The sequence below is a fragment of the Erinaceus europaeus genome, chromosome X (genome assembly GCF_950295315.1).
Source record: "Erinaceus europaeus chromosome X, mEriEur2.1, whole genome shotgun sequence".
NCBI lineage: Eukaryota > Metazoa > Chordata > Mammalia > Eulipotyphla > Erinaceidae > Erinaceus > Erinaceus europaeus.
The window spans coordinates 122,654,476-122,670,043 of NC_080185.1; the positions used below are offsets into that span (position 1 = coordinate 122,654,476).

Sequence of the window (15,568 nt, forward strand, 5' to 3'; positions counted from 1 at the left end):
TCCACTGTTTCTGTCCAAACAATCAAAAATGTAAAAAAAAAATTTACTAAGTGTTCCCATATGTACTTTGAACAGAACTTTATAGAGGTCTTCATATTGAACCATTGCTATGTTTGAAATTTGTCCTACATTGTGAGTGTGAGTTGTCATTAGAAAAGCAGTGCTTAATTGATGCCATTAGATATAAATTTTCATGGAGAAAGATAAAAAGATAAAGAGAGATAAAGCAATGAGCCCAAACACACACCTACCATGAGTCCTCCTCCTTTCAGAATAACTTGGAGAATGATTGCCATAGCAATACAAACCAGTCCACGGTACTGTGGTCTACAGATGGAGCTTAAGATGATGTAAGAACTCCTTAAAGAAGCTTGCAGTCTTAAGATCTGGACCTTTCTCATCTTTGTAACCCATTCACAAAGTAACACCAGTAATATGAGACCTTATTACTTTTCACCAGCAGCTCTCAGTCATTACCCATAGACTTGTAAGATATTATCTTTTCACCCCCAGTATCGAAAAAGTTGAAAGTTTAAAAACTACATTTACTATTCTCCTTTGGTATTTGTATTCCAACTGTGATACAGATTATGCCAAAAACTAGCATCTTTACTTAGAGCACATCTGGGAACAGGAAGGAGATAGAGGTATTATTTTTGCATGTTCTTATGGCACAAAAATATAGCCCAACAGGTCTGTTGCTAGCTTGTTTTCATAGTCACTGTAACAGTTGTTTGGACTTGCAGACATGTTGGTATATAACCTTGAGGTCTGTCTAGATGTGCCTCCTGATTTTAACTCTCTAACCCTCGTTGTACTTCTATAAGCTACTAATACCCTGTATAAAACATCTTTCATGGGACAGTCATAGAAATCATAGCTACAGTGCCACCGCCACAAGTCATTATTAACAAAAAATGAGACTTTAGAGGTCAGACACAAGGAGCTGTAGTTTTGGAGGTAGATGGGTGTTCCTTGTTTTCTGTTGCTTTGTTCATTTAAGGATGGATCTGTACAGCTTCTGTAGGATGGATTTGAGATGGCTTAATATGGCTGCTGTTCTCTGTTAGGGTTTTGCTGTCCTTGGCATATATGAACTCAGAGCACAAGTTAGTCACCCTTAGCAGGGAATCCTGTAACCAGAGGGGAGAACATATGCTAATGGAAAGCTTTGTCTGGTGTGGTATACTTCCTATTTTCAAAATATGGGAATCTCTTGATTTTGTAGAGATGAGTACTTAAAAGAAGCATTCTATTCAGTTGTATCTCAAAACAAATTATTAACTCTGCTTGTATGCTAGTATCACACAGGGATATATAGGCTCCAGGGTTATCACTAGGGCTCAATGTTGGCACTGTGAATCCACTGCTCCTAGTGGCCCTTTTTCCATTTTTATTTGATAGAACAAAGAGAAATTGAGAGGGAATGGGGGAGTGTATATATATATATATAGAATTATAAACACCTGCAGACCTGCTTGACCGCTCATAAAGGATCCCCCTGCAGGTGGGGAGCCAGGGACTCGAACCTGGATCCTTGCACAGGTCCTTGCACTTACTATTCTATGTGCTTGACTGGGTGCACACTGCCAGACCCCCCACAGGGATTTTTTTTCATTTAAAAATGTTTTCATTTGTCATTAAAAGTAAGTTACAAGGATGTAACCACCCACCACTACCAAAGTTCTGTATCCCCATTCTCACACCTCCCAGAAATTACTATCATAATGCTCACAAGTCTTAGAAACAATTTTTGCTTCTTTTTTTTTTTGAAAGTTCATTTGTATCATATCTCTAGTTTCCACATATGAGTGAAACCATCCATTAGTTGTCTTTCATCTCTTATTTCACTAAACATAATCACCTCCAGACCACCCATTCCGTCCCAAAGGACACAATATAATCTTTTCACTGAATAGTAGTATTCTATGGACTATATATCCCATAACTTCTTTGTCCAGTCATCTGTCCATGGGCCTTTAGGTTCCTTCCACTCTTGGCTATTGTGTAGAATGCAGCTCTGAACCTAGGGGTGCTTCTATCCTTTCAAATTAGTGTTCGAGTGTCCACTGGATAAATGACTGAGAGTGGTATGCTGGATCATAAGGTAATTCCAATTTTGTTTGTTTTTTTCTTTTTTAATTTTTATTTATACAGTGGAGACATTTTATAAATAAAAATTATATCTTGGCTTTAAGCTTATGATCAGGCAGCAATTTGTTTGGCTTTATATGTTAACTCTTTTTTCAGCCACCAGGTTCCAGACGCTAATTTTATTTGTTTACAGTCTTCCAAAGGTGGTGCACCAATTTGCATTTCCACCAGCAATGTAGCAGAGTTTTCTCCACAACCCCTCTAACACCTGTTGTTTCCTGGTTTGTTGACAGAAGCCATTCTCTCAGGTGTGAGATGGTATCTCAGTGTGGTTTAATTTGCATTTCTCCAATTTCTTCATGTGTCTGTGGGCCATGTGTATCTCTTCTTTAGAAAACTGTCTAGTTCATTGGCCCACTTTTCAGTGGGTTATGTTTGCTTCTTTTGTAGCTCTGAACCAATTCTATATAGGTGTTTGCTATCAGTCTCTTATTGGATGTGAGATATGCAAATATCTTCTCCCATTTACTGGGCTGCCTGGTAATCCTTGTGTAGTTTGCTTTTGCTGTATACAAGCATTTTTGTTTCATATAATCTCATTAATTTCCTCTTGTTTTTAGTTCCCAGCCCAGGGGGTTGAGTCTCCAAATACATCTTTGATACTAAGAGCCTGCAAAATCTCATCAACATTTTCTCTCATACATTTTTAATTATTTTTTTGAGGTTCCAAGGTCTTACATTTGCAAAATTCCACTTCTCCTTTGTCAAATTTTTTCAGTCTTTTTTATTTTATTTTTTTAATTTCTTTTTATTATTTATTTTCCCTTTTATTGCCCTTGTTGTTTTATTGTTGTTGATGATGTTGTCATTGCTGGCTAGGACAGAGAGAAAGGGAGAGAGGAGGGGAAGATAGAAAGGGGGAGAGAAAGATAGACACCTGCAGACCTGCTTCACCACCTGTGAAGAAACTCCCCTGCAGGTGGGGAGCCGGGGGCTCAAACCGGGATCCTTAGGCCGGTCCTTGTACTTCGCGCCATGTGCGCTTAACCTGCTGCACTACTGCCTGACTCCCGTCTTTTTTTTTTTTTTTTTTTTTTTTTTTTTTTTAGAGAATGAGAGAGAGAGTGAGATCAAGGGACAGACAGATGGAAAATAGCACAGCACCACTTCACTAGTAGCAGGGCTTCCCGCAGTTCTGTGGAGCACACAGCTCAAACGCAGGGGCTTCACGCATGGCAATGCATGTGCTCTGCCAGGGGATCCACCTCCAGGACCCACACAAGCTTCACTGAAATGATATGCAGGTCTCCACTTCTAGAGATTCTCATAGAATTAGTTTTAGTGGAATCTAGATATCAGTGTTTTGTAAACTTTGCAGATAATTCTTAAAAGCAGCCAAGATGAGATCATTTGGACTGGATCAAATCATAGCATGCAGTTCAGCATACTTTATAATGCACAGATAAAGCCCAACGCAAAGCTTGTAACATTCTCCAGGGACAACTTAGATACTCGGGAACTCAAAGAAGGGTGATAGCAGTGAGGCCTGGAGTAATTTTAAGCAGCATCACTGTTGTACAACAGCTGTTACTGATGTCTGATTCTCTCACAGACTCCTTAGGGAGCAATAAGTAACATGTGAGTTCGACCAGGTGTGCCACCACCTGGCAACATCTCGGGGAGGCAATATCTATGTGCTGGGGCAGGAGGGCTCACTGTTTCTTCACCAGAAGCCCTCACAATAGTTGAGCTGACACAGTGCTGTACCTAAGTGCTCCTTTTGGTTTTCTTTTGTTGTTGCTGTTTGTTATCTTCATTTTTATTGTCACCAGGCTTACCACTGGGGATTGGTGCCAGCACTATGAATCCATGGCTCCTGTTGGCCATCATTTTTTTTTCTTTCTATTTTATTTTTATTTGACACTGGACAGAGAGAAATTGAGAGGGGGAAGGGAGATAGAAAGAGAGGGGAGGAGAAAGATAGACACCTGCAGTTTGCTTCACTACTTATGAAGCGTTCCCCCTGCAAGTGGGGAGTAGGGCTCAAGAGCAGGTCCTTGCACGTGGTGATATATGCACTTAACTAAGTGCGCCACCTTCCAACCCCCTGAGGTGCTCCTTTCATTACTTCAGTGCATGCCTACTCTGCAGTTTGTATTCTTTTGTTCTTTGTTTCTTGGGACCCTCTCTGGGGCTTTTAAAAATCATCTTTTTAATTTCTTATTTAAAAATGATTTTTGTTAATGATTTAATAATGGTTTACAATATCATAAGATTACAAGGATGGAGTTCCACTCTGCACTGACCACCACAATTCTATGCCCCACCACACACAACTACCACAGTTTTCACAAAGTTTTAATGACAGTCTGGCTTTAAATTCTTTATATTGCACATATGAACAAAACCATCAGTTGTCTTTTGAAGAAATGCAGGTCATTTGTTAAGATAAAAAATATATAGCAATAAGAGTTCTTGAACACAATGAACTGAAGGATAAAATTCCTTGACTTTATCTCTTCCCACCCCATTTTTTAATGCAGAACTAGAAGGTGGGAACTAACACAGTGGTTATGCAAAAGCCTTTTCTGCCTGAGACTGCAGAATTTCAGGTTCAATCCCAGATACCACCATAAGCCAGAACAAAAAAAAGTACTCTGGTGAAATAAGAAAAGTAAAAGGAAAATAAATGGACTAAGAAAGGGAGAGAGAAAGAAAGAGAAAGGAAAAGAAAGAGCTAGAGTAGGAATAAATTCAAGCTCTCTTATATACAGGATGCCATAGAGTAAGCTTATGGACCCAATTTTTCTTTTTTTTTTTTTAATTTAGTAAGAGAGGAGCAAAGAGAGAGCAAGAGAGAGAATAGCAGAGACCTAACAGCACTGCTTTACTCTCCAGGGAGCTCCTGTGGTGCCTTCCCTGGTAGTGGCAGGGCTCAAGCCCAAGCCTGCACCCAGGGAAAGCTCATGCTCTGCAGACTCAGCTGAACTCCACCTTATTCTTTTTATTTATTTATTTATTTATTTTCCCTTTTGTGCCCTTGTTTTTTTTTATTGTTGTTGTAGTTATTATTGTTGTTGTTACTGATGTCATAATTGTTGAATAGGACAGAGAGAAATGGACAGAGGAGGGGAAGACAGAGAGGGGGAGAGAAAGATAGACACCTGCAGACCTGCTTCACTGCCTATGAAGCGACTCCCCTGCAGGTGGGGAGCCAAAGGCTTGAACCGGGATCCTTACTCCATTCTTGTGTTTTGCGCCACATGCACTTAGCCTACTGCGCTACCACCCGACTCCCAACTCTACCTCATTCTTATCTGGAGGTGGTTGTTAGTTAAAAGAAAAAAAGAAATAAGAACTGGTACCTATAGAACTCTGTAAATAAATACAAAAAAATGATAATAATTTCAGAAATAAACACCAAATTGAAGAAACTCAATGTATTATAGATGATAGGAAAGATGAAAAAACAACCCAAGGGGATTGGGCAGTGACACATTCAGTTAAGTGCACATATCATCATGTTCAAGGATCCAGGTTCAAGCCCTCACACTCCCCATATGCAGGAGGGATGTTTCATGAGCATTGAAGAAATCTGCAGGTGTATATCTTTCTCCATCTCTATCTCCCCTTCCCTTTCAATTCCTCTCTGTCCTGTTAAAGAAAAAGTAAATAAAATTGAAAGAAAAAAATTGGAAAAAATGGCCTCCAGAAGGGATGGATTTGTAGTGCCAGCACTAAGCCCCAGCAATAACCCTGATGGCAATTTAAGAAAAATAAATAAGCAGAGAAAAAAAAGATATAGTAAAGATAAGAAATGATTGATAGAGAGAAAAATGACATAATTTAAAGAGGTGTAGAGAACTATATCTGTGTAAACATATTTTATGTAATTTATATATAAATATGTATAAATAATTCTAAGAGAGTTAGAAAGGTATAGCTTCACACTGCACCTATCACCCAAGTTGTGTTCCCTCCCCCCACTCCCCCACCCCCCAAACACCATAGTTCTCACAAAGTATAAGAGTTTGGTTGCTTTTTATGCAAGTTCATATATTTTCATTGTCTATATTCCAGAATAATGTTCTTTTTTAAATTTCTTTATTGGGGAATTAATGTTTTACATTTCAATAGTAAATACAATAGTTTGTACATGTATAACATTTCCCAGTTTTCCATATAACAATACAACCATAATGTTCTTTTTTAATATTAGCCAAAACTCTGTTTCCTTTCACAGCCACATGTAAAACACACACACACACACCACACACACACCACACACACACACACACACACACACACACACACTGCAATACTGCAATACAAGGCATTCTTTTGTAAGTAGAGTTATTATCTTGGTGAACAAAACTACTTCACCATAAGGTACCTAGCTTAGTACTTGCTGCGTTATGGGAGCATAACAGCAAACACATTTTGAGGTTTGCATTATGAGCAGCATTATTGTTCTCCCACCCAGTTTGCTATTACAAACCCAGTGGTTTGGGAAGGGAAACCACTCCCTTATTTAAGAGACAGCTCGGATGTATTGAGAATCCTTGATGGACAGAAGGAAGAGAATCAAAGCATGAGAACACAAGTCTTGGCTTCCCTGCTCTGGACTGAATTCTGATGTGGGAAGAAATATTGAAAGCCAAGTGGTTTAGGGGGTCCACTACTAAATGGATACTACTGAGATGACAAATATCTGTGCCAGAAGTACATTTTATACGGTGGCTCTCCTATCATACTCTTGTACTACCACCCAACTTCCCATAAATGGAATATATCTGGAGGTTTCCACTTACCCCAGGGAAGGGCCAAGTGAAGCTTGAAATTCTACTAGGAAACTTCCACTGGTAGGTTCTTGTGGAGGGGAAGGGCTTAGTATCTAAGGGATATAGGGAGTCACCCCAGGAAGTGGAAGAACAGAAGAGCAAGCTAAGTCTTGAAGGGTGCACAAAACCAGAGAGAATCAAGATGAGGTTGAGGAAGCAAGAGGAAATGGTTGACTGCAGTGAGACCACAAAATCTACAAGCAATGATAAAGCAGCCAGTACCAGGACCAAAGCCAAGTGCACCTCAGAGGAGACAGGAACACCCTCCTGAGACCAGACCAGCCCCACAAATGCAACAGACTGTCCCCTTACCCACTGCCAACGTTTGAAAGGCTGTAAGCATCCCCAGCTTATCACAAGTGAAGAAGCATAAACAGAAAGACAACCTTAATAGGAGGTTGAAGTTTGACTGAATATTTCATGATATGGCTTGAGTCATACAAATGAGATTATTTAAATCAGAGGGGGGGAATCTGTAAAGTATTTTCTCTTGTATCTGTTATCTGAAGCCATGCATAATTTCCCATTACTACTGTAAGAAATGATCACAACGTTGGTGGCTTAAACATGGTGAACTTGTTATTTTACAGTTCCAGAGGTCAGAGGTTTGACACAGTCTCATTGGTCATGGTGTCCGCAGGGGTACGTTCCTTTCTAGAGCTCTCAGAGAAAATTAATTCCATTGCCTTTCCTGAATTCCAGTTTAATATTTTATTTTGAAGATAAGTAAATAAAGCCTACCACCCTTTTTACACCCCCCTCTATACCCTTGCTCCTTTCAGGCAGCTTTAGTTCTGTTGCCAATATCCACTGGTTTATTTTTGTTGTGTCTTGTCTGTTCTTCTTCTAGCGTTTGCCCTTCTTCCGTAGCCAGTCAACAGTGTCAGGTTGAGCCTGATGTAAAGTTTTGAGACCTCCTTTGAATCTGGAGAGGTGGCAGTCGTTGACTATGTGGGTCATAACGCGTTTGGGAAAGGACAGCCCCTCAACATTAAGTTGGAGGACTCGAAGAGCAGGACCAACAGCTTGAAAGCTGTCAGGAGCTGCTTGTTGCTGGCTTTGAAAGTGACTGGAATCCATGTGGATTCAGTCGGCTAGGAAGGATCGTCAGTTTCCCCAATGAATGGGTACTCACGGGATGCACCACGGGAAGGTCGATCCAATGCATCCCAGTCTGTTTATCAGTGTTATAGCTTTCTGTAGCACATAGGTGAGATTATCCAGTACTTGGCTTTCCTCTTCTGACTCATTTTGCTTGAGTACTTTCCATCGTGCTGTTAATGACAAAATGTCATCTTTTGATAGCTGAACAACATTCTGTTGTGCTTGTCTTTTTCCGGGTTCTAGAACTCACCTATACCCCTTGGTCCATGGCCCTCTTCCTTCATATGTTCCTATGTTCCTTCCTTCATATGTTCCTATGTCCCCTCTTCCTTCATATGTATATGTTGCATTCTAAGGTAACATATTCCCTAATTCCAGGGGCTAGGATGTCAGCATCTTTAGGTGACTATCATTTCCTTTGGCAGAGCCCATGATAGTGCAGGGGTGTGAATGGGCAATTGTAAATGTTCAGAACTTCTTAAGGCCAAGATTCAGATGGGCGCAATGCCACTTTAGCCAGGCCCAGAGTTGGCGTGGGAGGGATCACAGAGTTGTAGGGCAGAGGACATGCATGGGGGAAGCAAGACAAAATGATGCCACCTTTGCAGCCTGCCCCACCTTTCACCCCTGCACTGTGCCTACCAGTCCCTCCTAGAGAGCCAGAGCCAAGTGCCATAAGCCAGCTCTCAGTACTCCCTGCATGCATACTACTAAGTGCCAGCTGTGTAATAAGATAGAAATATAATAATTGCCAGCTAAATTTAATTGATTTTAATTCTATGGTTATGAGATATAGGGTGGTTATTACACAAGCCTATCAAAGCTGAAGAAGAATATGAAGTACATGAGGGCCATAGAGCTAAGTCATCTTTACCTGACCTCTTTTGTTAAAGTGATGTTTTCTGTTTAACTAGCATCACAGCCCAGTCAATTTCATTTGTAAATGTAACATTTCTTACATAGCAACAAATTAAAAAGCAAGAGAATTCTCCTGGGTAAAACTTGAACTTCAGAGGGAAATGCAGAAAATTCAATAAAGCACTAAGAAATAAACATAACTACTTGGAAAATTGTGAAAACCCAACGTCTTTATGAAACTTTATTTTCATCATGTTTTCACTGATTTTTGTTTTGTTTTGTTTTATCTCTTAGCAGAGCTGCTTTGTACAAACATGCATACTCACATGGGAAAGAAAGCCTGTGTATAGGAATTATATTGGGGGCCGGGTGGTGGCCCAGCGGGTGAAGTGCATATGGCGCAAAGTGCAAGGACCTAAGTAAGGAGTTTTATCAATGGAACTTTAAAACTTGTGTTATTTTTTTCCCCTGAAGTATGCTCATTTTAACAATAAGCTCAGATGGTTCTTTTTCCTAAGATGAACAAGGCAAGACCAAAAGGTGACATCATGCGAGTCTATCTGAAAGTCAGTGTTGATTTCTTAACTCTAATGAGGAAGGCAATGCCCACACAATGCCTCGGATTGATCGGTTTTCCAATGTCATCAATTATTTCAGCTGACGCTGTGTTTTTACAGCCTCTCTCTCTCCTCCAAGAAGGCATTTGGCATGTCCTTTCACTGCTGGGTATCCACACATCTGGGTCCTGAGCTGCCTATGACTTAGGCATCTTCTACTTCAACCCATCCCCGGGCTGGTGGAATCAGATGACGGTGCCTAACCAGGAGGGCTCCCTTAAGGCAGGGCTCCTTAGCCCCCTATGGCACTGCCTCCCATTTGCCCTTCCCATGCCAAGAGCCTATCTTTTCCCCCTTGGAACTGTCCAGATGAACTAACTCTAAAGCCCAGTGAAATCACTGCGTTGCCAAATGGTGTCTAGTGGGTTCTCATTACAAATAGAATGAAAGCCAGAATTTGTACAGTGGCCTCCTCTAGTTTCTGGAAACCTTGGCCCCTACCGCCTACATGCCCCTCTTAATTGACTCTATTCTAGCCAAACTGGCATCCTTTCTGTTGCAGGGCCTTGATACTTATTGTTCCTTTGGCTTTAGGTCCATATTAATTCAGTTTACAAATATGCCTTATGTATGCTGGGCACTGTTCTTATTCTTGTGACGTCAGTGTACCAAAGCCCTTTCCCTGGCAAAGCATATACTTGCTTCCTTGGGAGGCTTTAGGGACTTTTTTTTCTGAACCTTCTCTTGTTCTTCTAGCTCAAGAACTACATACCCAGGGCTTAAGGCCCCTTTGTCTTCTTCACTCTTACCATTTATAAAATTGGGTTAGTGCCTATCTCATCAGTTTAGGATGTAATCTCCTTATCTGGTCGGCGTCGAGTGGTGCCAAGAACGGTGCAGACAGTTGAAGAGAGAGGAGGTGCATAGCATGGTTCACTAGGCCCTGTAATTGATGCATAAGAACGCAACCTCTGCTGAGATGATTTCTACAGGAAAGGCGTCTATCAGAATAAATGATCATTTATTATGATTTCCCATTGAAATTATGTCTAGCAATAATAGGACTGTGTAAGTAAAGGAAGTCCTGCAGTCCATTTTAGAAATGATCATTCTAAAACTTGCTTACTCACATGACAAAAGTGATTTCTGGAGCAGATAAAAAAGAAAATCCAGACTTGGATGTTTTCAGTTGTTTATGATAGGTGGGCCTTCACCACTCTGGAAGGACTCTTTCAGACAGAGAAGTTGATACAGGGAGAAAGGGAGAGACACCATAGCATTGAAGCTTCCCCAGTGCACATGGTGAACCAGGCACTCTCCCAGGTGAGCTATCTTGCTGGCCCTTAGGAAATACTTTCAAAGCTCTAATTGTCTCTGCTTGATATAGGATGTGTTAAAATGTCCAGTCAGTCTCGGGGGGGGGGGGCATGACTTCATAGGTAGAGCATTGAACTCAATCCTCAGCACTGCCTATACCACTGCTCTGGGTGTCTATCTGTTCTCTCTCTCTCTCTCTCTCTCTCTCAAAATAAATAAAACTTTAAAGTAAAATACCCTGCCATCTCAAGCAGGAATGTGCACACCTTGTGACCGTAGCAGTCAGGGTGAAGGTTAGGGACAAAGACATTAGAACTCAGAAAGATGAGAGATGGGTAATTGGAGTTAACGATATGCTTCCTTGGCCTTGTGGAATAAACACCACCTTGGTATCTCCCTTTTCTGCTTTCCTCCCTGCTTTTCTGGTGGATTAGCACAGTTATAGTATTCAGTTCTGGCAGGAAGCAACATAGAAGCCAGGAATGGCATTTTCAGAACAGAGATAAACATAGTCCTTCTTCAAGGCTGTAGAGAAGATGAGCCCATACCTAGTACATGAATGCCTTCAGACGGAGTCATAGCTGTGGTTTTATAAAAAATTTAAAAAGAAACCAAAGAATGTGCCATATCAGCAGTGGCAGTGTGTTCCTGGTCTTATATACGCAACTGAGAGAGACTGCAAAGACTGCGGCCCAGTGCACCACTATATAGCAACACGGCATGAGAAAAAGACAACAATGGTGGAAGGGCCTGGGGACTCCTGGGTAAATCCAACAACAATGCAATCTTTCCACTGATTTTGCTGAAGGTAACTGTAAGAACAGAGGCCCTTGAACCAAGCAGCCGATGCTAAAGTTCTGAGAATTATCATCAAGGCGAATTGTATGGCTGGAAGAAAGGTGTTTTTGCAAACAGGAGGTCTCAGGGTTAGAATTCAGTTAGTACAAATAAAAGAAGTCATGAGAAATTATTTTGTATCCCAACCCAGTGAAGCAGGACATACCAGTTTCATAAATATTTAAAGCACAATTTTGAAATGAGCATTTCTTTCCCTTGAAGTAGAACTGTTTGTACCACTGTAAAGGACACTCTCACAAACACTCCACAGTATCAGAAGTGTCAGTGAATTTCTTTAGAATCAAGTCTGAAAATCTCATTGACATTGAAAAACTGCCTGTTAATCTGTTTTGTCTCTGTAAGAGATTAAAACTTTTCTTCTTACACAAGTCTGAAGGTTATAGATAAAAGCGTATATAGATAGAAAGCATTAGCAGTTGTAGGGAGAGGGGGTGCTGAAGGGGAAATAGCTCCTTTGGGATAATGAGTCGGTGCTATATCCCATGACATGAACCTACACACATGATAATGGTGTGGAGAGACACACATGCACCTACACCTATATGTATACATGTAACTAACTGCACATGGAAGCTGGGAGAAGCAGAATGATGTCTGTAGGTTGTACCAGTGTCAATTTCCTGCTTTTGATAGAAGACAAGGTATGCAAGTTACGTGATTATCATCACAAGAAACTCTGTGAAGGACACCTGGAACTTCCTTGTATTATTTTTCAACTTCCTAGGAGTCTTTTCATTATTTCAGAATTTGACACAAGATAAAAGTATGACTCATACATTGGAGTCAGACATTCCTCACTCAGAATCTGAGGAGAAATAACCAACAAGAAAGCAAATGAACTCTGTCTTGCTTGTCTCATGCGTGTCTCACAGACACAGCGAAGCACAAAGTAATTTAGATTTCAGAGGTCTGCAGTGGAAAAGTGATAACCTCCCTCCCCAAAACCTGTTATTATTGACACATGTGGGGCCATAGTTATCTGTTACCTCTGTCCTAAGTCGAGTCTCCACAAAGCAGACACTAACGCAGGGATGTGAGCACATATTCACATTGTTTTGGTTTTGGTTTTGGTTTTTTCTGCCCAATACCTTTATTTTGTTTATTGACTTGTGGGCTCTGGAACACAGGATCTGGGTCTTATTCCTTGCAGATGCTCAGGCAGGATGGAGCAGGGTTCTGGTCCTTCACTCGTGTTAAAAATAATAGCTGTATAGAATGAATGGACTCAACCAAGGTGTGGTTCTGGTAGTTTCCCTGAGCCGGGGAAAGGTCTGTAGCCAAGTTCTCAGCAGGTTGAGGGCCCTGCAGCCACAGGACCATGAGCTCACAAGCGAGCGAACTCATCTGGGCTGACGGGACAGAGAGGCAAGGCTGGGCCATGGGTCTGCTTTGCGCTGGAGGTAGTGGGTGGCAGGAGGGGTGGCCTGCCCAGCCTGCCTCAGCTCTTGGAGTAACACCTTTGCAGCGATTCCCGGTAGAAGCAGAAGGTGTGTTGCACAGGTGCTTGGACTGCAGCCAGGCACTGCTGGAGCTCGGTGTGGGAATAGAGCCCCTTGGTGGTGGACATCAGCAGCTTCCGCTCCACGCTGTCGAGCGCAAAGGTCAAGACTGCTCGGCCTCCTTTTCTTGCTTGGCTGTGGAGTCCAGTGTGAGCATCCCTTCAGCGTCCAGGGCACAGGTGACCCCACAGAATAAGGCCCGCATGGGCAAACCTGCGTCCACCAGTGCCACACAGGCGGCGTTCAGGCAGCAGGTGAGGAGGGAGCCTGTCGCTGACAACCTACATTACCGCGGTGATGGAGGTTCTGGGAAGTAGGGCACCCAGCACCACAGCTTCACAAGTGCTCCTGATCCGGCGCTCCTGCCTCTTCTCTGCCTCCTGGCAGCTGGATCTTGGGCCTCAGGATCACTTCCAGCGTGGCCTTGTTGAAGATCTCCTTGCTGAACTTCACCTCTGTTGGCCCCGTACACACCTGCCAGGACTGAGGTGTCCCCTTGCAGCTGAGGTGTCTCCTTGCAGGAAAGAGGCAGAGGCATCAGGTCAGGACAAGTTCTGTTCAAAGGCGAAGTGTTGGTGGAGGCTGCAGCTGGGGACCTGGAAATCAGAGTCTACCCCAGCTTCAGCACGGAGCTCTTGGTTTCAGTCTGCATGGGCTCCTCCATCGCCCCGAGTCCCCATATTCACATTGTTATACACATTCTAGACTCTTTGTCCTGCAAAGATGAAAGTCTATACCAGGGAAACAACTCCCTCCCCATTTCTTGGTGGCACCATTCTCTCTCTATGAATGACTCTATGGATTTGCTACTCAATAAGAGGAATCACAAATTATCAGGTCTTTTTTGTGCCTGTCTTTAATACTCAGCACATTGTCTTGGGATGTCACAGCAGTCAGTATCTGGGAAGTTAAGAGGAAGGAAGGAAGTTATCTGAGAGCAAGTTACCATCAGTATGAGAGCCTAGGCCCAAGCCCCTGGGGAACTCTGAGAGACAGCATATATGTATAGCACGAGGGAAGAGAGAGGTGGGCTCTTTCCCATGTGATTGGTTGAGGGCTCCATCCACCTCACAGAACTACCAGACTGCTTTCCCGGTTCACAGAAATGGTCCTCAGGAAGAGTCCTGCAGACTTGCAGTTAGAAACTTCCAATCCTGTGAGAATGGGGAATGCTAACTGAGTACTGACAACCCACAAATAGTGACTTTCTAGTGACTCATCAAAAATACTGAAAGGAAAACTAGGGAGATAGCTCAGTGATAGAGCACAGACTTTGCAAGTGTAAGGCCCCATGTTTGATTCCCCAGCACTGCATATGCCAGAGCCAAGTAGTGCTTTGGTGTCTCTCATATAAATATAGCCTGTGGTAAACATACTAAAAGAATGATAAAGTGAGTAAAGATAAGACATTTTGCTCTCCCCAGTCAACTAGGAATATCAAAGGAGATCACCTGGGACCATAACAAGACAGGATCAGAACTACTTTGAGAACCAAATCACCAGTGAGTACGAACACTTACAACTCGTGTACAGAGAGGAGCCTAAGGAGAGGTTCCTGGGGCTAAAGGACATATCTACTCCCCAGTGCAGCCAGCCAACTGGATACAGCAGTATATTAAAAAGATTGTTCATCATGACCAAGTGGGGTTTATCCTAGGGAGCCAAGGTTGGTTTAATATATGTAAATCAATGTGATCCTCCATATCAATAAATGCGACCAAAAACCACATGTTTATATCAGTAGATGCAGAAAAAGCCTTTGACAAAATCCAACATCACTTTTTTTTAAATTTATTTTTTATTTAAGAAAGGATAAATTAACAAAACCATAGGGCAGAAGGGGTACAACTCCACACAATTCCCACCACCCGATCTCCATATCCCATCCCCTCCCCTGATATGATCAAAACACTACAAAAAATGGGAATAGATGGAAAATTCCTGAAAATAGTGGAGTCTATATCTAGCAAACCTATAGCCAACATCATATTCAATGGAGAAAAACTGGAAGCATTTCCCCTCAGATCAGGTACTAGACAGGGCTGCCCACTATCACCATTACTATTCAACATAGTGTTGGAAGTTCTTGCCAGAGCAATCAGGCAAGAGCAAGGAATTAAAGGGATCCAGATTGGAAGAGAAGAAGTCAAACTCTCCCTATTTGCAGACAACATGATAGTATACATAGAAAATCCTAAGGAATCCAGCAAGGAGCTTTTGGAAATCATCAGGCAATATAGTAAGGTGTCAGGCTACAAGATTAACATTCAAAAGTCAGTGGCATTCATCTATGCAAACACTAAGTTAGAAGAAGTTGAAATCCAGAAATCAATTCCTTTTACCATAGCAACAAAAACAATAAAATATCTAGGATTAAACCTAACCAAAGAAGTGAAATATATAAATATACTTGTATACTGAAAATTATGAGTCACTATTC

The 15,568-nt window shown here is 41.9% G+C and overlaps 1 pseudogene; it reads right to left on the reverse strand.

Annotated features, from left to right (window-relative positions):
- Positions 1 to 13,062: 13,062 nt before the first annotated feature.
- On the reverse strand, positions 13,063 to 13,798 carry LOC103108530 (exosome complex component RRP46-like; annotated as a pseudogene).
- Positions 13,799 to 15,568: the final 1,770 nt, after the last annotated feature.